Below are 23,742 nucleotides of genomic sequence, written 5' to 3'. Positions count from 1 at the left end.
CATGCACCACTCACTACCCCTGGGGAAAAGGCCTCAACAGCACACAAAAATCAGCACAATCCCATGCCATCCATGCCCTTAATGATGTTTAAATTCAACAAAACTGTTGTGTCATGCACCCATAACTAACCCTGGTCCTACAGGATACTGTGGCTACCCACAATATATTTTATTTAATGTTCTGAAAAAGTTCCAAAATTGTAGGTGCAGCAACTGTAATGCCCCAAACAAACTTACTTGTGAAAGTTGATTTCTAATCCAAAAGTGATCCAAAGAAAGTCAAAAAGGCCTCAAATCCAAATATCCAGCAGCATCCACAAAAAGTAATCCTTCCAGGTCAAGATCCAAATGAAAGTGACCAGCACATGAAGAAAGCACTGGGAGGAGCCTGCTGGACAGGAACAGGAAGTTGGAGATTGTGGGGCACTTCCTTCCTCCCACCCCCCCCGCCCCCCCAAAATGGACTCCTTGCAAAAAAAAATGCAGGCAAATGTCAACCTTAGGAGTTATTCTGATAAAAAATCATCATTTTCAGAAGGTTTATGCAGCTTGCTGGTGGATTTCTTGTGCAGAATCGCGAGATTGTTGCTGCTCGCCGCATCTACGTGTTCGCAATTGTTTACTCCCGCGATGCGTGATCACGAGCCTTTATGACGTACTCGCGTTGACAAACTCTCGCTGTGCAAGGTAGCGGGTGCGATGACGTAATCGCGGTCGACAAACTCCCGCGGGATCACGCAGCAAGATCCAAAATGGCGCAGCACACGCAAACATGGAGAAAAACAACTCTTCAAATGCTGAATGACGGTAAGTGAACGCTGCGTGCCGCAATATTGTATTTGTCAAGCGCGACCAAGCAAAAAAATCCGCTGCGTGCGAATTTGCACATTTTCGGTAAATTTGCGCGAATTTGCGGATCGCGAATTTGCCAAAAATCCGCAAATTCCGCGAGCGGAACGGATTTTATGCCCATGCTTACTGTGAACAAAGACCTCTCGGAGCCCCAGGAGATTTAAATTCCTTCGGGCTTTTGTTTTGATTAATTAGAACAATTTGCCCTCTAGGGGTGGAATGTTCTAATAACCTTAGAGCCCTCCTAGCATGGTCTGCCGGCTATTAAAGGTCATCTCCCTTGTTAATTTTGGAGCAGGCCTTAAATGGCTGGTAGAGCCCACTAGGTCGGGCTCTAAGGATATATTAGCACAGGCAAATTATAAACACAGCACAAAGAAATGTGTAACATCTTATAAAAACAATCCAACAGAATCATGTATTTGTGCCATTTACAACCTGAATATGTCCAGTCCTTTGAATCGTTGTATGGATAACATTTCTTGATATTGGAGTAACCGACCAACTTCTGTTAAGTTATGACTCCATAATGTTTTAATAACTATGTGCTCTAGTGTTGTAGGTATTGAGGGGTTATTCAGTAGTCGAGTTTCAGACAAACAGAACTCAGGGTGTCTGAACAGTTTGCCTAAGATCCTCCTTGCTCTGTTTGTGGAAGCTACTGAACTGAGGCCATCTTTGTGTAAGGCATGTCAGTCACAAAATAGGGCCGGAGGGGTAGATATTACCAATATAATGCATATCCTGATCAAGCTGCCAGATAATAGTATTCAAAGTCTGGAATGGAGAATGCACGTTTGAACTAAGGCAGTGTCAATATGCTCTATTTTTTTCACTCTTTCTTGCCTGCCCATATAAAAACATGTTTCAATAGTCGCAAATATTAAATGTGGTATCATAGTGGGGTTATCCATTAGCTAGCTATGAAAATGTAGTCAATATCACCTTTTTATTAGTGCTATTGGACCCACTAACAACAGTGTGAGATGGATCATTTAATCAACTTCATAGTACACTAATCAATTTCACTTCATCGTTGTTTCTAGTGGTTATTTCTTTGGATCTGTAAATTTGAATCCCCAGATAGCATGTGGATCTCTCTATTGCTCAATTGAAGAAGGTATTTCATTTCAATAGAAGTAGCACTTGTGGGTTATTGAGAGGATTGCATGTGTGAACCTTGATCTTTAATCAAGCAGTAGGTTATTTTTATCAGATGTTCTCTGCTTCAACCTGAAGTGTTTTACACTCTTGAGTTAGCTTCTTTATTTCTGTGTCATCCGGTACAGCCACATTGTACCTGTTAATAATGCATTTTGTTAGCTTCCTATTTGTCATGGGAGTGGAGTTCAACAACCATTTCAAACACACATCTTATCTTGGATTCCATCATTTTATCATGCTCTGCTTTATTGTTCACATTGTCCAAATCTGTATAATGTGATAGAACAAATAATGTGTTTACTTTTCTAGTGAAAGTCAAATCCCAGTGATTGTAACATTTCTGAAAATAGTCAAGTTCGCGCTCTATAAAACATTAAAATAAATAATAAATAATTACATTTGCACCACGTTCTAGTATTCCACTGTTTGGATGGACACAATCTCTGCGATTTGCTGAGGTTTTAATTTTGAAGTGCGAGGGCTCTATATACAAAGGTAAATTTACAAGCAAATTTACTCTTACACTTTTGAGTAACTTTACTACTTTTGGACATTCCCGCTTTACAAGTGTAAAGTTACTCAAAAGTGTAGACTTAAAGGAATTAAGGGAGTAAAGCCTAACTTATGAGTGTAAAGTTACTACTTGTAACTTTTCACCCAGAGGCAGAGGTCTCCCCATCTGGGGTGGAGATCTAGCTGTGGTAAAAAGTTTAAAAGTTTATTACAATTTTTAATTTAAATAATAATGAACATTTGTTTAAAATACCTATTCTAAATGTGAAAAAATAGAACATGCTACAGCATTATTAGCTTAATTTTGAGGTAAACCTTTAATTAGTTTGAATATATTACATTAATTAAAATAGTTTTTTTTAAGATTTAAATAAAAAAATCCCACCTAAAGTATAAAAGTTATATCTATTTTTTATGCAGTTAAAACTATTAAACGTCATGTATAGAATTAATTTAAGTTATTTATTAAGAAAAATTAAGTTACATTGTTTCTAATGTTTACAAAGGTTAGTTTTATAAAAGGTAATAATTATATTTTAATAATATATATTTTTTAACCCTAAATGAAATGTATTTATAGTTTTTAACATTTATAAACAAGCTAATTTAATAATTTTCTATGGAAGGATGTTGCAGTACCAGTGGTTGGCCATGTGTGCGGTTGGACTAACCCCTACTCTGAGCTAGAGTACATTCACTAATGTTTTGGGTCCTTTTTGGTTGTTGTCACTATAAAAGTGTAGTTTGTGAAAAGCAATAGGCTTACCTTTTTGAGAGTGTGCGTGTCTCCCTACATCCCTTTCTAGCCCTCCCTTAATCCTGCCTTACTTATCCTCAAACACCTCCCATATAGTGGTAAGTATGGCCAATTTTCCAGCCACTCCCGCCTGTTCCTCACAGATTTATTATCAAAACATAAACGTACGTGTGCAGAGATCACTTCACTTTGGGCGGAGATCTCCACACATAGGGCTTGATTCACAAAGGTAAACTTACACTTTTGTATTAACTTATGATTGTCTGCTTTTCACAAAGGTATTTACGAATAGTATCTAGAAGAGTGTGGAGTGTTCACACATAAAAACATGAGTCTTTTTATGCGTGGAGATGAGGCACTCGTAAATATATTACTTATAAATCCTTTTGTGGATAGCAAACAATCGTAAATTTACACACGAGTGTAAGTTTACCTTTGTGAATCAGGCCCATAAAAAATTGGCGAGGTGGAAACATAGACCTCCACATGTAGGTTAGTTGATAGCATTTTGAGGTATGTTAGTAGTACTGTTTTTATATTACTAAATGTACTACAAAATTCAGTTTGTGGATTCACTGTGTAAGATTGGTAATGACTGCATCTCAGAACAGACACGTGAGTTTAGGTCGATAGGAGTCCACTAACTGGATCTGGTTGGGTTTCCCCCTATTGCAGTGGGGGTCCCAGTGGAGAGTGAGGTGTATTTGTATAGTAATAATAATAATATCAATAATCATAATATTAACAGTAATGATAATAAGAATGAGACAGAACCCTCTACATTTTAGTGGACATGCAAACTTCACACCCAGTCGTTCGTTGGAGATGCTGCACTTAGTAAATATGCAAAGTTGCTGTTCACATCCACAGACAAACCTTCTTACACAGATAACCAACTTAGAAAATATTGTGTGCTGCTTCAACAAATCTCAAGCCATAACCATCTGAGCAGGAGCTCCTCCAGGCCTTTCATGCATAACACTGTGAGAGGACAAGCATCAGGCTTAGCCCTGATAAAAGTGTATAAATGCAAACAGAGGAATTGTGCTGGATCCATTCTGTGCCTGCACGTGTGTCCAGAAAAGGCAGACCGGGCCCTACTGCGTGCAACTCACATGAGATCAGAGAGTATTTCTGTCTAGGATTTATCTCAAGTAACAGCTCTCAGAAGGACAGTGTTGGGTAGCACCTTTGACAGTTCCCACGACTCAACTTCAGTAAATGTAAAAACAGCACTTTGATGGGAAGTGAGAGCTTCTTTTGGCAAATATTTCCCCACACTTCATTATAATCTCTGGAATTGAGTAATTTAAAACATCACAGACTTCTACTTCTCAGTGGGGTCTCAAAAGATATTTCCAATTTTATAACACTATGGGCTTATTTTTACTCAGCAGTGTTTTAATAAACAGACTTGGATCTTTTGGCCAAACATTTGGCAGATGAAACATTAACTGACAATGGAAAGTGTTACAAAATAACCCCAATAAATAAGTCCCAGGTCAATGCGTGCTGCCATGTAACCAAACCTGTCTGCCATTTCTGCTGTATTGAGAAGCCATGTCACTGTATAGGAAAAGCTCAGCGTACATGAAGTGCTGTCCTTAAATCACATCAATAGCTAAAGAAAGAATATATCAAATTACCATCTAAACATAAAAAGCAGTTCCTTCTTACTATAAAATTTGAACATAGTTCATAGGAAAAAACATTCATAAGAGGAGAGTGAACGGCAAAATACCTAATAATACATTGCAGATTATTTCGTTATGAATGTCTATTAATAACATATTCTTTTATATACTTTGCGTAAAATAAAAGCATATTCATGGATATTCATGACAAAATATTTTGCAATGAGTCTGTCACTGTTCTCTCTCTTTTTTCTGATCACATATTGGGCTACATAGTCTATGTAGTCTTGGCACGATGTGTCCACCTTTGGAACTAAGCACTTTCTCTGTTTGAGTGTAATTGCTCCTGTATTGTGTATACTCAAGTAAAAGCCAGGCCATAAAAATGGCAAAGAGCTGGTGGAAATATTATTGCTGATGATCAGTTCAACTCTGCACTCGGTAGCACTATAGTGCTTAATTTGTGAAAAAAATAAAAAGCTTGTGGCTTGTGACTGAATGTAGGCGGAGTTGGTTGAATTCCAAGGCTTCACTGTCTTGATACCACCTCAGACTTCTTTCATTAACCACCAGGTGCTCCCTCACCCTTTATCCCTTTATTCAGGTTCTACGTTACAACGCATACATTTACATCGTGGTTTTTACAACGCAAGGAGGGGAATGGAATTAGGAGTAGTATAATTTACTATTCCAACTCCAGTCTATGTACAGTAGGGAAGGTGTTGGATAGTAAATTATACTATTCCTTGTCCTAGAGCGCCATCTAGCGCAAGTCGTTGTAACGACTTGTGTTGTGAAAACCGCGATGTGATAGCATCGCGATGTAATCCCCACGTTATAAGCGATGTTTCCCCTTTCCCTTCCTCCTTCTTCCTTCTTTTGTGTTTTTCTCTCTCTTGTTCTGGGTCAAATTCTTATTGGGTAAAATAACTGCTAGTCCCCAAAAATGAGTGCTGATGAGCCCCACCTGCAACCACCAGCTCAAACTAAGCACTGACTGTAAATCATTACCATGAGTTGTGCTGTAATAACTTTACTCCTCCTTGCTGGGGCTTTTTAGGCAATGTTCAGCTTGTTGGGCTGTGATAGAAAGTGGTTGAGCTTACCGTAGGACTTGGATGACTTACCAGGGGACTTTGATGTTATTCCCTAGGATAGTGCCAAGCCGTCAAAACATTTTAGAGCACACAGGGTGCTAGGGTTTGACACTATAAATGATTTAATGACAGTTTTGCAGGAACTTTTTAGAAGTCCACGCAATGAAATTCTTTAGCCCAGAAGCATAGTTCGAAATTATATTATATTAGCACAACTTTTTAGGGCTGGTTAGAGGTTCTCTCAAAAGCAATGTTCATGGACCTCTGTCACAAAATAAGGCATTTTAAAGCATACTAATTAAGAAACACTAGTCTTGAGTGGATAGGATTTTAAAATTCACTATGGAAATTTGAGGTTCTCCCCAAAGGAAACGTTTTAAAAAAAAGGTGAGCAAAAGATTGCATTTTGAAGTACTTAGGGTCATGGTGTATGAAAAAGAACTGGATGAGAAATAAAGGCAGCTTTACATAAAGGTTTCTGAGTTTTCAACTAAGGGCAATTTAGGAACGGTTATGACCAATGGTGCTTAGATTCCTTTAAACAGGAACACCTGTTTAGGTATTACTTGTGTATTTTAAGGCTATTAGTCCAGCTGGATAGGTTATTAGAGCACAGGAAGAAAAGACAAATTAGGAAGGGCTTCGTGGATTCTCTTCCAAGAAAGGAAATGGTACATTTAATGGACATTGTACCCATATTATTACTTAAAACTCTATGGTATTTGAAAGTAGCTCTGTGGCTTGAGAAAAAAGCATTGGCACAGCCAATAGGTCTCCCATTGGGACCTTATAAGTATTTAGTTATGCAGCACAATATCCTTGGTCCCAAAGGTGAGACCTATTGGCTATGCCAATGCTTGTTACCCATTCTTAGAGCCCCTGCATCTCCACTCTGCCTATTGCTGAAAGAATTAGCGCCCCACCCCGCTGAAATTTGTCTCTAGTTGCGCCTCTGGCCCAAGACATGACATTGCCGCCACCAACCACAATAGGCATTTAACAGAGGTGGAGAGGCCAAGGACTCAAGTGACGATCTGAGCCAGGGTTCCGGCTTGGCTCTAAGGGCCCAAGAACGAGCCGAGTCTATAAAAATAATATGTGTCTGCATGCGAAACAGTTGGAACTTTACTGGTGTCAGCGCTCGTGACAGACACCGCAAGGGTCTAATGAAATGCTTTTCTGTATTGTGCGAATTGTTGACATTATTATATTTATGAGCCACTTTTATAGACTACAGTTTGAATTCTGGAAGAGTTACAAAGCCTTCAACCTTCATGGGTCGATAAATAATTAAGTTCCCTTAAAGTTATCAATTTTTTCAGCGATGAGACATGGTGTAAATTGTGGACTGTAGAGTTTTATAAAAATAAGCTTACATTACTAAGAGACTAGTCAGTTTGACTCCTACTACAATGTAGTGTCTCTGATCGACCACAACGCTCTGCCCTCAAATGCCTGAACTGTAATCAGTATCCGTTGTTGTGCATCTCTACCGCTGAGTTCAATTTTAGTAAAAATGAGGTTCATTGACAAAATATTATGTGAAGTACACACCTACTGGGGCTGGAGCCGTCTCAATGAATCACGGGGCACCTCGAGTCGCATTATCTTTGCACTATGCTGGATTATGGCTCCCTTATTTTCCAATGTGCAAACACCAGCCTACACAGGTACTTGTGGGGAGTGTGTGTTTAGTTGCAGAAAAAAAACAGGCCTTACTTAAAGTACTTTGACAGTGCAAATTTGAGCATGTACAAATACACACACACAGAAGACACACCACACATACACACAAACACACTGCACACAGACACACACTGCAGACAGGCACTGCATACACACACTGCATACACAGACACCGCAGATAGGCACCGCACACACACCGCAAACAGGCACCACATAAAGACACACATACAAATAATGGCCATTTTACCGTCGTCCTGCCGAGGGCGCTTGGGGTATGGCGGCATGCAGAGAGCGGGGAAGTATGGAAGAAGAGATCCTGTGACTGCTCACACACAGAAGACACACCACGCGTGCACACACAAACACACCACAGCCAGGCACTGTATACACACACAGCATACACCGACACCGCAGATAGGCACTGCACACACACCGCAAACAGGCACCGCATGGAGATACACATACAAATAATGGGCGTTTTACCGTTGTCCTGCCGAGGGCGCTTGGGGTTTGACGGCATACGGAGAGCGGGGAAGTATGGAAGCAGAGATCCTGTGACTGCTCACACACAGAAGACACACCACGCGTGCACACACAAACACACCACAGACAGGCACTGCATACACAGACACCGCAGATAGGCACCGCACACATACTGCAAACAGGCACAGCATAGAGACACACACACTGCAGACGGGGAACGTCCTTTACAACGCAACTGTTACAACAAAGTACCTTTACGAGGCAACCATTACAACGCAACTTTTACAACGACTTGCGCTGCGGGGTGTTCTAGGATAGGGAATAGTTTCCAACACCTTCCCTACTATCCACGGGGATTGGAGTTGAAATAGTAAATTAAACTATTCACTATCCAGCGCCCCCCAACGCAAGTCGTTGTAACGACTTGCGTTGTAAAACTTGCGTCGTAAAGGCATGTGTTGTAATAGCATGTGTTGTAACTTCATACATCCCCGCAGACAGACACCGCACACACATACAAATGATGGGTCTTATACCGTCGTCCTGCCGTGGGCACTTGGGGTATGACGGCATGCGGAGAGCGGGGAAGTATGGAAGCAGAGATCCAGTGACTGCTCACACACAGAAGACACACGATGCGTGCACACACAAACACACCACAGGGAGGCACTGCATACACACACTGCATACACAGACACCGCAGATAGGCACAGCACACACACCGCAAACAGGCACCGCATAGAGACACACATACAAATAAGGGGTGTTTTACGGTCGTCCTGCCGAGGGCGCTTGGGGTATGGCGGCATGCGGAGAGCGGGGAAGTATTGAAGCAGAGATCCTCTGACTGCTCACACACAGAAGACACACCACACATGCACACACAAATACACTACAGACAGGCACTGCATACACAAACACCGCAGATAGGCACTGCACACACCCCGCAAACAGGCACCGCATGGAGACACATATACAAATAATGGGCGTTTTACCGTCATCCTGCTGAGGGCGCTTGGGGTATGACGGCATATGGAGAGCGGGGAAGTATGGAAGCAGAGATCCTGTGACTAATCACACACAGAAGACACACCAAGCGTGCACACACAAACACACCACAGACAGGCACTGCATTCACACACTGCATACACAGACACCACAGATAGGCACCGCATAGAGACACACTTACAAATAATGGGCATTTTACCATCATCCTGCTGAGGGCGCTTGGGGTATGGCGGCATGCGGAGAGCGGGGAAGTATGGAAGCAGAGAGCCTGTGACTGCTCACACACAGAAGACACACCACGCGTGCACACACAAACACACCACAGACAGGCACTGCATACACACACTGCATACACAGACACTGCAGATAGGCACCGCACACACATCGCAAACAGGCACCGCATAGAGACACAAATACAAATAATGGGGCATTTTACCGTTGTCCTGCCGAGGGTGTTTGGGGTATGCCATGCGGAGACTGGGGAAGTATGGAAGCAGAGATTCTGCAAATGTGAGCACCAAAAAAGTCAAGCAGCGGGGAAACATGAGGTGGAACTTGCATGCCGGCAGCAAAAAAAATGCACTTTTGCTCTTCGTAGTGTTGATAAATGCGGGCGCCCGTGTTGTTAAATGGCACCAGTGTTTTTTTGAAAGCGGGGAGGAAGGAGGGGCAAGGGAGTGCTGCATGCCATGGCCACTATCAAATACAAAAATGCACTATTGAGCTTCGTATTGTTTATGAAAGCAAGCACCCGTGTTGTTTATACAGGCGCCCGTGTTGTTTATTGGCACCAGTGTTTTTTTGAAAGCAGGGAGGAAGGAGGGGAGAGGGAGTGCTGCATGCCGTGGCCACTATCAAATAAAACAAGGGATGTGAGCGCAGCAGCGCGCTTGCTTGTTGCGCGTTCTAGCAAACTGGTCGCCGCTTTGGGAGCACTTCCAAAAGCCGCTACTAAATGTCTCTCCGGCAGCGCATGCGCGCTGACTCAGCGAGACCTAAAATCTAGGAGTTCTTATCATGATGATCCTGTTCTATGTATTGCATTGACCAATATTACACCTGAGCATTTCCTTTTCCAATCTGAAGCATATACTTTGACTTGTACCATTTTTTAAGTTAGTGCACGTGCTGAATACAATACAGCTTCCAAACATAGGGCAATAAATGCATCTTCATATTTCACTCAGAGAGTTTTAGAGGTAATGTATGACAACAAAGTCTTTTCAAAACCTACTAGTGAAATAACATTGGTCAAAAATGTTCACATTTGAAACTAAAATAATAATAACTAGAAAGATTTCCTAAACAGCTACTTGGTCAGATACAGGTGCTGTGTGTATTTTGTAAGTGAGGTTTAAAAACAGATGTACACATTTAGTTCCTGAAAGACAATTAAACACAAATCATTGTTCTTTTCTGTAAAACTGGGGAGATAGCAGTGTATGTAAAAATAAGACCATAGCTCAAATCCCTGCTTCTCCACTTGAACAAATTTATGATCCTAGACAAATCAAAGTGCTTCACTGCACCTCACTCAATAATTTGGTCCAATGTGTTATATATATAGTACAAAACACTTGAATATGTTTTAGCAAACAGTAATGTTGCTCCAAATACAAAAGAAATATTTACCATGCATATAATGAATATGACAAACTAAATTTCTTGTGTTGTATGGACCTCATGTATGAAAAGTGACGCATCGCTGTGAGAAAACAGCGATGCGCCGCTTTTCATTGCGCCCTCCTTGCGACACCAATGATGCATCATATATGACCTGACCTGGTCAGAGCCGGTCGCTCCACCCGCCGCGCGGCCCATCCTCGGTGTGCCCGATCACCGCTTGCTGCCGCCGCCGCTGCCCGTTGTGCCTCTGTTGTGCCCCTGACCCTGACCCCTGTGATCTCGCCTGACCATATTGTATCTGGTTCTGCCCGTTTTGCATGTTGTGCCTATAATTTTGTAATTTTGTATTTCTGACCGTATTTGTATCTGCCCCTGTTGTGCCATTGTATTTTGTTGTGTTCTCTACCCACGGTTGTGCCCCTCCACCCCGCTCCCTGCCGCTGCTCCCCCGCGGCCCCACCCCGTTCCCTCCTGCATCACCGCTCTGCTCCCCTCCCCACTCGCCACCCCGCTCCCGCCTCCCAGCTGCTCCTCCCTCCCACTGGAAACATAGGGTTGTGTCCGCGAGGTGGGGAGCTGTGACCTGACCTGACCTGGTCAGAGCCGGTCGCTCCACCCGCCGCGTGGCCCATCCTTAGTGTGCCCGGTCTCCGCTTGCTGCTGCCGCCGCTGCCCGTTGTGCCTCTGTTGTGCCCCTGACCCTGACCCCTGTGATCTCGCCTGACCGTATTGTATCTGGTTCTGCCCGTTTTGCATGTTTTGCCTATAATTTTGTAATTTTGTATTTCTGACTGTATCTGTATCTGCCTCTGTTGTGCCATTGTATTTTGTTGTGTTCTCTACCCACAATTGTGCCCCTCCACCCCGCTCCCTGCCGCTGCTCCCCCGCGGCCCCACCCCCGTTCCCTCCTGCATCACCGCTCTGCTCTCCTCCCCACTCGCCACCCTGCTCCCGCCTCCCAGCTGCTCCTCCCTCCCACTGGAAACATAGGGTTGTGTCCGCGAGGCGGGGAGCTGTGACCTGATCTGACCTGGTCAGAGTCGGTCGCTCCACCCGCCGCGTGGCCTATCCTTGGTGTGCCCGGTCTCCGCTTGCTGCCGCCGCCGCTGCCCGTTGTGCCTCTGTTGTGCCCCTGACCCTGACCCCTGTGATCTCACCTGACCGTATTGTATCTGGTTCTGCTCGTTTTGCATGTTGTGCCTATAATTTTGTAAATTTGTATTTCTGACCGTATTTGTTTCTGCCCCTGTTGTGCCATTGTATTTTGTTGTGTTCTCTACCCACGGTTGTGCCACTCCACCCCGCTCCCTGCCGCTGGTCCCCCGCGGCCCCACCCTCGTTGACTACGGAAACACCCTCTACACCGGAACCACAGCCAAACTGCAGAAAAGACTCCAACGCATCCAGAACGCCTCCGCACGACTTATCCTGGACATCCCCTAACACTGCCACATCTCCGGACACCTGAGAGACCTGCACTGGCTCCCCGTCAGCAAGAGAATCACGTTCCGTCTTCTCACCCACACACACAAGGCCCTCCACGACTCAGGCCCCAAGTACCTCAACAAACGCCTGACCTTCTACACTCCCACCCACCAGCTACGATCGAACAGCCACGCCCTCGCCGTCGTTCCACGCATTCGAAGAGCCACCATGGGAGGAAGACCCTTCTCCTACCTGGCTGCCAAGACTTGGAACTCCCTCCCCATCCACCTCCGTCTCACCCAGGACCACCTCTCCTTCAGGAAGCAACTCAAGACCTGGCTGTTCGAGCAGTAGCAGACCCCTCTCCCCCAGCGCCTTGAGACCCTCCGGGTGAGTAGCGCGCTATACAAATTTCCTGATTGATTGATTGATTGATTGATATACCGTATGACGTATCATGGTGCAAGGAGTTACAGATACATGTAGGCGCAAAAATGATGCATTGCTGGAGTGTGTCACAAAAGTGACGCAACTCCAGCAATGGGTAATTACATAAGTCCCATGTGAAATGTGCCTGCGTCAGTCTTATTGACGCATTTGCGTCCTGGAAGTGGCGCAGTGAAATCCTATAGATTTCACGGAGTCACTTCTATGACCCTTTCCTGCATCTGAACGCCTGCCTGCATACAGTGGGACAGATTTACAAGCCCCATGCGTCATTTTTGTGCCACAGTTGCGTCACTTTTTATGACGCAGCAGCAGCGTAAAAATGTGTCCCATTTATAACGTGACGCATCTAAGGAGATGAGTTGCATATTAAAGCCCTGCATCGCATTATACTTGCATCAGGTATAATGCATGCAGGGAGGGCATTCCAACGCAAAAAGCCTTGTTGAAGTGATGCTGTGAAATCTACAAGATTTCACTGCGCCACTTCTAGGATACTACTGCGTCAAATTCTTACGCCTGCTTGAAGCAGGCGTAAGGAGTGACGCAGCACAATGGGGCAGATTTATAAGCCCCCGCGCCACCTGTACGTCACTTTTCGTGATGTACTAGTGGTGCAGGGGGCTCCTCCATATTTACAAGGAGAGGAAAAGCCACCCTGCGTGACTTTTCCTCTCCTTGTAAATACGACCCCTTCACACGCAACACTTTGCGTTGAAGGGGCGTTCCATGGTTGTTGCTGTGGGTGTTCCCACGCAACACCCATGGAACAAGACACATCTCCAGATTTACGAGAAACTGTGAATCTGGAGATGCGTCTGGGCGCTACGCCACCCTAGAGGTGGTGTAGCGAGGCGCAACAAGGAGAAATGTTTTAATTTCTCCTCGTTTTTTTCATCTTTCAATGCGAACTGCATTCTACAGCACGCATTGAAAGAGGAAAATGCCTGTAGTGGTTGTTTTTGTGCAGGAAGGTGCCCTTTCCTGCACAAAAACAATCTCCCCACGACGCAGGCATCCTTGCACCATGGTACAAGGGTGCCTGCGCCAGCGCATGGCTGCAGTTTGTGCACCAGCGTAGGGGGAAGCACAGAGATGTACCATATTCTTGTAAATATGTTGCATCCCAGTGCTTCAGAAGTTTCGCAACACGGCGCAGCCAAAGAGCTTGCAGTGCCATGCTGCGGCACTTCCTTGTAGATCTGCTCCTATGTGGCTAGGTATCCCCCTGCATTGTTGGAGTTGTGTCGTGCTTGCGACATGACTCGAGCAATGCGTGACTTTTGCATCAACAGATGCGTCAGAATTTCTGACGCATCTGTCAATTCTTGTGCCATGGTGCGCCGTATTGTAAATTGGGTTTCTAAAAGTGGCGCAGGGAAAGTGACGCATCTTCACAGATAAGTCACTTTCTTGTAAATCTGCCCCATTATACCTGGCGCAGGTATAATGTGGCGCAGGGGTTTACAAAGTGACGCATCTACCTAGATGCGTCACTTTGTAAATATGGTGCAACTAGGCACATTTTTTAAGCCGCTGGTGCGTCACAAAAAGTGACGTACCGGCGGCGTAAAAGTGACGCAAGGGCTCATAAGCCCCTAAATTTCTAGTGGTGTCAACAGTGAATGACGAGTTTTAGCAGAATACTGTTTACTTTTTATACATTTTAATACAAGTCACTCAGTACAATTAAACAACTTAATGTACAAAAGGAATAAGTTCAAACGGTAAGGAAATACACTTTTCAATTTTAAAGACTAATCATATGTTTGTATGACATCTCCTTTTCTGTTGCGTGAGGTAGATAGTACATCTTTCAATGGCTTTGTCTCTCGTGGCCGGTTCCTACCGCTCATGAATTTGTTGACTTGTTCTCCTCTATCTCTGGTTGTAAAGTCTACGGGCCCGATTCACAGAATGAACTTAAGACTAAATCCTAAACTTACTACTATTTGGTATTCACAGAATGCACTTACTACTTTTGGGATTCACAGAGTGAACTTACTACTTTCGGGATTCACAGAATAAACTTACTACTTTCGGTATTCACAGAATAGATTTAAGACTACTAACTCTAAGTCCGAAATCGGGGAGTAAATTCCGGCCTGGAGGCGGAGCTTCCGGCTTGGGGGCGGAGCTTGTGGCCCGGAGGCGGAGCTTCCGGCCCGGAGTCGGAGCTTGCGGCCCCGAGTTGGAGATTTCAGCATGGCAAAAATCCCCACCTCCGAGCCGGAAGCTCCGCCCCCAAGCCGCAAGTTCCGCCTCCGGGCCGTAATCTCCGCCCCCCAAGTCTTACGTTCATTCTGTGAATCGGGCCCTACATTAGCTTCGCTCACTTGTGAAAGTAGGCAAGCTTTTACAGCACGTGTAAGAGAACTCCGTGGGTGGCTAGTTCATAACTATGCGCATTGCCTACTGGTGAATCACTCCCATATTTCCACTTCTTGCCAGCAGCTTTGCTCAGACAATTCCTGACTTGGTCTAATACTCACATGTTTAAATTCCATAAGGCAGATTTAGCCTTCCCTCTTTCCGAGCTCTGTAAGTTGAGTACTGTCAACATAGGTAATAATAACATCCTTTAGTGAAAGCTCTTGGAAACAGCATATGTGGGGGCAGATTTACAAGCCCGTGCGCCACTTTTGCGCAGCCGTTGCATGACTTCTGTGACACAGCAGCGGTGTAAAGATAGTGCCATGCTGTGGGGGATTTACAAAGTGACGCATCTAGGGAGATGCTGATCCAGCGGCCTATAGAAAATATATCATAAACAACGCTACCCAACTTCATAACCTATAAACTAAATTCTATACTAAATTATGGACCCATTTATAAACCTGACATATTTTGGGCCTACTGAATTAGGTGGTCAGATTAAATCTATATACACGTTATCTACAAACTATATACAATTTTATACATCTGCGGAAAGAATATTGTCATTAGAATAAATCCTAACCATTTAAACGACCACCATTGGCGACGTGATCTGGCTAATAGTAACCTGCACTTCCGAATAACCAAGACCAGCTTGTTTGTCAAAAGTAAGATTTTATTTACTAAATTATGGTATTTTAATTGATAGTTTTATAAAGGTAATTTATTAGCATTAAAGCAAGCATGATTGTAAAGAAACGTGAGAAAAATACAATTTAAGCAAGAGAATCAAAATCAAAGTGAATATTTAAAGTTTAGCATTTCAAAAAACCTAAGTCCCTAACTGAGCTAAATAGATAGAAATTAAAGAAAAGTTCTTTGAGGATTCTTACGTGCTCCACGCAATGTCCGACAGCACTTCACCCTCATCGGAAAGTCAGAAAGCAGCAGCCAGCCCATCCCTAGGGGCATGACTTTTTATACCTTTCTACGCTAACTAAACTACGCAAAGGAAAGTTTTCAGAAATCTTCGACGTCCCATTGGCTGAGAGTGACAAGTGACATGTCACCCACATTTCAAAAGTTCCATTAGGTCACTTTTCTTAAGGACCATTGTCTTTTCCGAATGCAACCAGGAGCTTCCTAGGTTTTCAACAAATGTATATTAATGTTCTCATAGCTTCCAATTGACTTCCGCGGATGCCAAGTTAAGGGCTGACAAAATGTTCTTTTTCGACCTTGGCCATGTCCGACAGAATGATGATAGCACGTCAGTTTTTGCTTTGTGAACGCAGCTTTTGACGAACATTTTATTTCAGAATGGGCGTCTCGTGACTTTTGCAGAAGTAAAATTCATCTTTTTGTAGCTCGAGCAAACTAGGCCCAAAAGCAGGCAACTTATGCTTTCTAGTATAAAACAAACACAAGAAAAGTATTAATGTAAGAAATAATGTAGATTCTGTATCCACCCCAGGATTTACTAATTAATTAACCCACCCGATTAATCAAATGTTACCTAGCCAATGCAAACAAATAAAGCAGCGTTTATATCTACCAGTCTTCGTTAATCCATAAGACTTATGTGCACCTAGAATAGTAGAAATGACATCACACAGACAAGGAAAAGCAAAACAAGCACATGCTTCTTTTAAGTTTGCAGCAGTTAGTAGTGACAAAAACGAAAACAATAAATTATTTTATTATTTTGCACGAACAAAAAGATGCAACAATTATGCACGTTTATGAGCACACATGTTAGTCCCCCCACGTGTAAAGTTTAATCTAAGTTGTATTAGCAAGACATATCACAAATCATTAATATTATTATTCATGTTATGGAAATGTGACTTCACGAGTTTAAACAAAATTTTGTTTTCTATTTCGCTCCATCAACTCCCTCATCTGGTGATTAACAAATCACCACACCAGCACCCAAAATTTTGGTAATTTAAACTCCCTAGAAATTGATTCAAATTCATTTGTATCAGTAATCCTAAAAGTCTGTTTCTGCATAATCTTTGGAATTAGCATAACGCTCTCTATGTAACTCCTGTAATTTGATTTCCCTTTCTTCTTCTTTTCTAAGTTTATAGATTCTTTTCTTTTCTTTCAATTGCTTCTTTCTTTTATGTAACAAACAACCTATTTTGGTCAATATAAAAATGAATACTATTATAATCAAAGGTGCCAAAATCTTGCCAAGAATTGAACTTCCGATATCATGAAACCAGTTTTTAATTGCTTGAAACCTTTTTGAAAGTTTCCCTGTAAAATCTTCTTCTTCTAAAGGAATTATCTCTGAATGCATTTGTGTAATATTCTTGATATACATTTCAATATTCTTACTTTCGTCAGGTATATATGTGCAACAATGTTGTACATGTAAAATGCCACAGACTCCTCCCTCTTTTGCTAGGAGTATGTCTAAAGCAAGGCGATCTTGAATTACCATGGATCTAATTGCAATAACTTCAACATTCACTAATTGAAACCCATCAGCTGTGTCAGTTGATAATCTATCAACTATAGTGGACAATTTTCTAATTCTCCCTGCATTTAAGGTTATACCAACAAAAGGTATTACTGCTTGAAAAATATCTCCCAGAACTTCAGTAAAAGTTTCTCTTTTAACTCTATTTACATAATTATGAATTTTAAACAATCCTTCTGAATCTCTGTCAACATGAAACACTTTAGGAAAAACAATTCCCACATAACAAGTTCCATACCAGTGGTCTGGAAGGTTGTAGTAGGCTTTGTCACCACAAACAAAATAAATCCCAGGAAAGACTGGATCCTTTCCACCTTTGAATCCCCAACCTCCCAAAATCTGATAAGTATCTTCACAGTTACTTGCACCTACAAAGTAATTATCAAAAAGTGTGTTATCTCTTCTAATGCAAAGCTTTCCGCTAACTGGTTTGTCTATGTGAATTGCAATATTTTCAAGCATTTTGCCATTTAACTTCTCATCCTCTTTTTGCCAGAAATTAGACTTAGTCTGCTTGACTAATTCATTCCTCTTATAAATTGCTCTTCTCTCTTCAACCATATTCAAAAATTTCTTTCCTTCAGCACTTAATTTGCAAGTTAGATTATTTTTATAAGCATACTCATAAGTAAGTTCGTTAGTAACAAGGAAAAATTCTCTCATTTGCTTTGCTTTCTTGTGCTTATTTAAAGCATTTTCAATCTTAATATTTGCAAAAATTTCATCATAATTTGAATAGTAATATTCTAAACGTCCAGTTTGATAAAATAAACTAGTTAACACACTACATGTTACAGCATAAGTGAGAGGAAGCATATTATATGTTACTCCCTCAGAAACAGAAGCAGGTAACTTAACGCAGACGTAGCAGTCTTTTGCATCCATTACCTTAACATATTCACTCAATAGCTTTGTGAATGTATTACTTGAAAAATCACTAATTGATTTATCTTGATGAATGTTAGGCTGATGATCAATAACTTTTGCAGACGCACTATGTTTAGTTTGGCTAACCAGAGCTTTGCTTGTTGTGTTAACTTTGTGTAATTCTCTATTCATCTCTAAAGGGATAATCACAGCTAAAACCAACCAGAGCAGAATTAAAATGAGCAGACACACCAGAGTCATCTTACAGCATCTCTTAAAAACAGAACACTTTGAAGTGCTCTCCTTAACATAAGGCATTTTTTGTTAGTTTAGCCTTAAAATAAAACAAATTAAAACAAAATTTTAAAATCTAAATTTATATTTACACCCCCCTTTTAAAATATTATTTTTTTTTTTTTTTTTTTTTTAAAACCCTAAACAAGATTTCTTCGACCTTATGTCATACATAAGTTTTCTTCAACTAAACAGTTTTTCTTCGACCTTGTGTCAACTAACAAATTTTTTTTTTCAGCCTTTTGCCAATTTAATATTTCTGTACTTCAATCATTGTCACTAATTTCTTGGATTTCGTTTTCTTCTTCACTACTATCATATATGTCAATAACAGGTGGAATTACTAAGTAAGTCCACTCAGGAGACTTGTATTTTTGGTTTGGTCTTACTATTCTTTTTCCTTTTCTCGATATCACTTCAATTTTCCTTCCAACTCCAATTTCTTTTCCAGGACTCTTTTGACTACTGATTTCTTCAACTTGTTCTTTTGGTTTCTTGATCAATCTGACTCTCAATCTTCCACCAGGCCAGTAGTCTGCTTTTCTCACGTATTTCTTTTTTGGTTCAGAATTATTTGATTCTGACTTCCAAGTCCTTTTCTTTCTGTTTTCATTTTCACCATCCACGTCACTTTCTTCAGTTTCGTAGTCTGAAATTTCAATTGACTCAGGAACTTCTCTATTCAGCAATTTCACTCCTTCAGGAACTTCACTTTGTTTTCCATCACTGGTACTCGGTAATTCGTCTTCCTCCTCTTCTTCAATTACCCCCAACTTCCCAGATTTCGGATTTCTGTTCCTTACTTCAGAGTTTGTTCTCTGCCTTTCGATACTCTCCTGGTCTGAAACTTCTTTTTGTTCTGCTTCTTTGTCTTCAATAGAGACAACCGAATCCTCAGTTATCTTTCCCTTTAACAGATTCTCTTCACCTTCAGAATCTATTTCAATGATTTCTAAGTCTTTTCTTGTCAAATTTCCATTCACTGGCACAGTTTCCAGATGTCGACTTTCTTGTCGATCTTCAGAATCTGGATTTATTTCACCTTCTGTTTCGCCTTCTGCTTCAGAATCAGAATCATCTGTGGTATCACTTTCAACATCAGAACTCTCAGGAGTTGGTACTGGAATAGTATGACTAGGATGAATCCAGCGTTTCAATCCTCTGCACTTTACAGCATTAGTAGTGATCAAAATTATCTGCCTAGGCTTCTGCCATCTAGGAGCTAGACAATTCCTTCTCCGATGTACTTTCGTTCTGACCCAATCGCCAGGTCTCAGATCATGTGTCAAAACCTTTTCATCTGATTGTGCTTCAGTTCCCACCTGATTAGACACAGAAGTTACCATATCAGATAACCTTTTACAGTAATCCAAAATAGCACTGTCATTTATGCTCAACAGTTTACCTACAGGTACAAAAGCTTGCCTCATAACTCTTCCCATTAAAATTTCATGAGGACTCAAACCTGTCTTTTTATCTGGTGTACTTCTTAATGACATCAAAACAAGTGGAAGAGCATCAGTCCACTTTACACCTGTTTCAAGACACATTTTTCCAATTCTGTTTTTAATTGTTCCATTAATTTGTTCAACCACTCCTGATGCCTCTGGTCTGTATGCACAGTGTATTTTCTGCTCAATGCTCAAAGCTTCGCAAATTAACTTCATCAGTTTGTTATCAAAATGGCTTCCTCCATCACTCTCAATAGTGACTGGAAAACCGTACCTTGGGATGATTTCTCTGAGCATTAGTTTTGCTACTGTAATTGAATCACAATGTCGTGTAGGGAAAGCCTCTACCCATCTTGAAAATAAGCAAACAATTACAAGCACATATTTCAAACAATTGTGTAAGGGCATTTCAATGAAATCCATTTGTAATCTGGTAAAGGGACCACCCTCTCGACCAATTATTCCTGTCCCCACCACTGATTTTCTGTTTGGATTCATTTGTTGGCATGACAAACACCTTTGACAAAAAGATTCTGCAATAGTTCTAAACTTAGTATTGAACCATGTTTCTCTAAAAAGTCTAACCATAGAATCTCTTCCTAGATGTGCTGGACCATGATATAATCTGGCCATGTCAGCAATCAAGCAATTTGGTAAGACTACTCTGCCATCTTTGTAAACCCACACTCCATCTTCTTCACGTGGTCTACAATCTGATCTTAACCACAAGTCCTTTTCTTCATCTTCTGCTTCATTTTGTAAATCTCTAATCTCATGCCATGTTTCTACAACTGTTGTTAGCATTAATGAATTTGAATCAGTTTCTTTACTCCTCTCCCGATTGTAAGAATAATTTTTCCTTGCGCAGTATTTAGCTGTTTCATCTGCGAAGGCATTGCCCTTGGAAATATAATCAATTCCTCTAGTGTGCGCTGCACACTTAACAATGGCGATTTCTTTCGGCAATTGTATTGCTTCAATTAATCTCCTAATGAAAACTGCATTTTTAATTGGTGATCCTGCTGATGTCATATATCCTCTCTGTGACCAGAGTTGTCCATAATCATGCACAACTCCATATCCATACTGACTATCAGTAATGATGGTAACTCTTATATCTTTTGATATTTCACATGCACGAATTAAAGCAATTAATTCAGCCACTTGTGCTGAACGAACTCCTTCAAGACATGATGCTTCTTCGACATCTTTGACTGTACAAACTGAATATGAAGCTTTTAAGACACCTCCTTCGGATCTTAAGCATGAGCCATCTACAAAGTAGACAAAATCCGATTCAGACAAAGGTCTGTCTTTGATGTCTTTTCTTGGTTTAGTGCAGAATTCCATGACATCTAAACATTCATGTTCTGTTTCAATGTCATCAACAATTTCAGAATCAGGCAGTAATGTAGAAGGATTCAGATTCAAACATCTTGAAATCGAAACATTATCTGCTCCTAGTATGATTTTCTCATACTTTGTCAATCTGCTACTTGTTAAATGCTGAGTCTTACCTCTTGTCAGTAATATTTCTACTGAATGAGGTACAAAAACTTTCACAGGAAATCCCATAATGATCCCCTCACTTTGTTCGAGACTAATACTTGTAGCTGCAACTGCTTTTAAACAACCTGGTAATGCTTTTGCAATTGGATCAAGAACTGCAGAGAAGTATGCAATAGGTTTCTTTAAATTTCCATGTCTCTGAATTAACACAGATAATGCACATCCTTCTCTCTCACTGCAATACAGTTCAAAATCTTTCTCATAATTTGGCATACCTAAAGCAGGAGCTTGGCATAAGCTCTTTTTCAGGTTCTCAAAAGAATCCATCTCAGCATCATTGAGAATAATTGGATCTTTTACATCTGACTTTGTCAGTCTTTGTAGTGGTTTTGCAATTACTGAAAATCCACTTATCCATTGTCGACAGTAACCAACCATTCCCAAGAACATTCTGACCTGTCTTTGTGTTCTTGGTGGTAACATTGCTTGAATCATTTTTATTCTCTCTATTGTTACTTGCCTTTTTCCCTTTGCAATTCTGTGACCAAGATATTTTACTTCTTGTTTGCAAAACTGTAGTTTTGCTGGGGACACTTTATGTCCTTCTTCTGCAAGGCGATTTAACAGAATTATTGTGTCTGTCACACAATTTTCTCTTGTCTTTGCAGCTATTAACAAATCATCAATATACTGCACTAGCGTAGACCTACCAGGTAAGTCTAGGTCTTCTAATGATCTTTTTAACAGTTCATTAAAGATTGAAGGACTTTCTGTATAGCCCTGTGGGATTCTCGACCATCCGAGGGTCTTACCTTGGAATCTGAAAGCAAAGATTTCATAACTGTCTGGATGTAAGGGAACAGTAAAGAATGCATTGCAAAGGTCAATGACTGTATACCATTCAGCATCATGTGGAATCTGGAATAGAATTACTGCTGGATTTGGAACCACAGGACAACATGGAACGACAATTTGATTAACCTTTCTCAAATCTTGTACTATTCTAAATGTTCCATTTGACTTTTTAACTCCCATAATTGGTGAATTACAAGAACTACTCTCCATTTCTTTTAATACACCTTGCTTGATTAATTTTTCAATTATTGGTGTAATACCTTCAATTGTTTCTGTTTTCATTTTATATTGTGGAATGTTTGGAAATTCTATTCCCTGTTTCAATGTAATTTTTACTGGATCTACGTTTTTCATCAGACCCATCTCATTTCCAGTAAAATCCCATATTTCAGATTTCACTGTTTCCTTTAGCTCTTCAGGTAAATCCTTTTCTTCAAATGCAGGAAACAATTTTGTTTCTTCTGCTTCCATCATCATCATTGTCATTCTGTATAAACCATCTTCTTCCATTGTTTGTAACTCAACTCCATCAGGAGAACAATATATTCTACAATTCATTTTACATAGGATGTCTCTGCCCAATAGATTCACTGGACTACTATTACAAACCACAAATCTGTGTTTGTCTCTGTAATTTCCAATTTCAACTGGAACTGGATCAGTTAAGTCAGTTTTAATTTGCTGATTACTTACTCCGACAACTTGGATGGTATCCCCAGAGAGAGGTAGGTTTTCAATTTCCACTGATCTAACAGTAGAACGGGTAGCACCAGTGTCCACTAGAAAAGTGATGTCTACATCATTAACTTTCCCGTTTACAAAAGGACCTGACTGGTCAACCTCAAGAGTGGCCCCAACAACACACTCTTCCTCCTCTCTCGGGCACCGTCAACAATAATCATCAGAATCGCTGTCTTGACTTTCTGCTAATAAAAACTGTTGTGAAGCATTTTGCATTTGAACTCTTTGCTGCTTTTGCTGTTTTTGTGGTTTTATTACCTGTTCACTTCCCTGAAATCCCACGTTTGGATTATATTTTTGAACTCCCCCACAATTCGGAAAAGGTGGTTGTGGCAATTGGTCTTGACGATTATTCACCTGTTGCTGTTGCTGTTGCTGCAACTGTCGCTGAATATTTAATTCGTTTAACCCCTGTTGCATCTGTAGCTGTCGCTGCAGGTCAACACCATTCTGCATCTGTGGATT

At 41.3% G+C, this 23,742-nt stretch overlaps 1 pseudogene; it reads right to left on the bottom strand.

Annotated features, from left to right (window-relative positions):
• Positions 1-1,982: 1,982 nt before the first annotated feature.
• Positions 1,983-23,742, bottom strand: part of LOC144783385 (vesicle-associated membrane protein-associated protein A-like) — a 38,896-nt pseudogene continuing 17,136 nt past the window's right edge.

Source organism: Lissotriton helveticus, chromosome 9, assembly GCF_964261635.1.
Source record: "Lissotriton helveticus chromosome 9, aLisHel1.1, whole genome shotgun sequence".
Lineage (NCBI taxonomy): Eukaryota > Metazoa > Chordata > Amphibia > Caudata > Salamandridae > Lissotriton > Lissotriton helveticus.
This window is presented reverse-complemented; position numbering and strand designations above follow the sequence as displayed.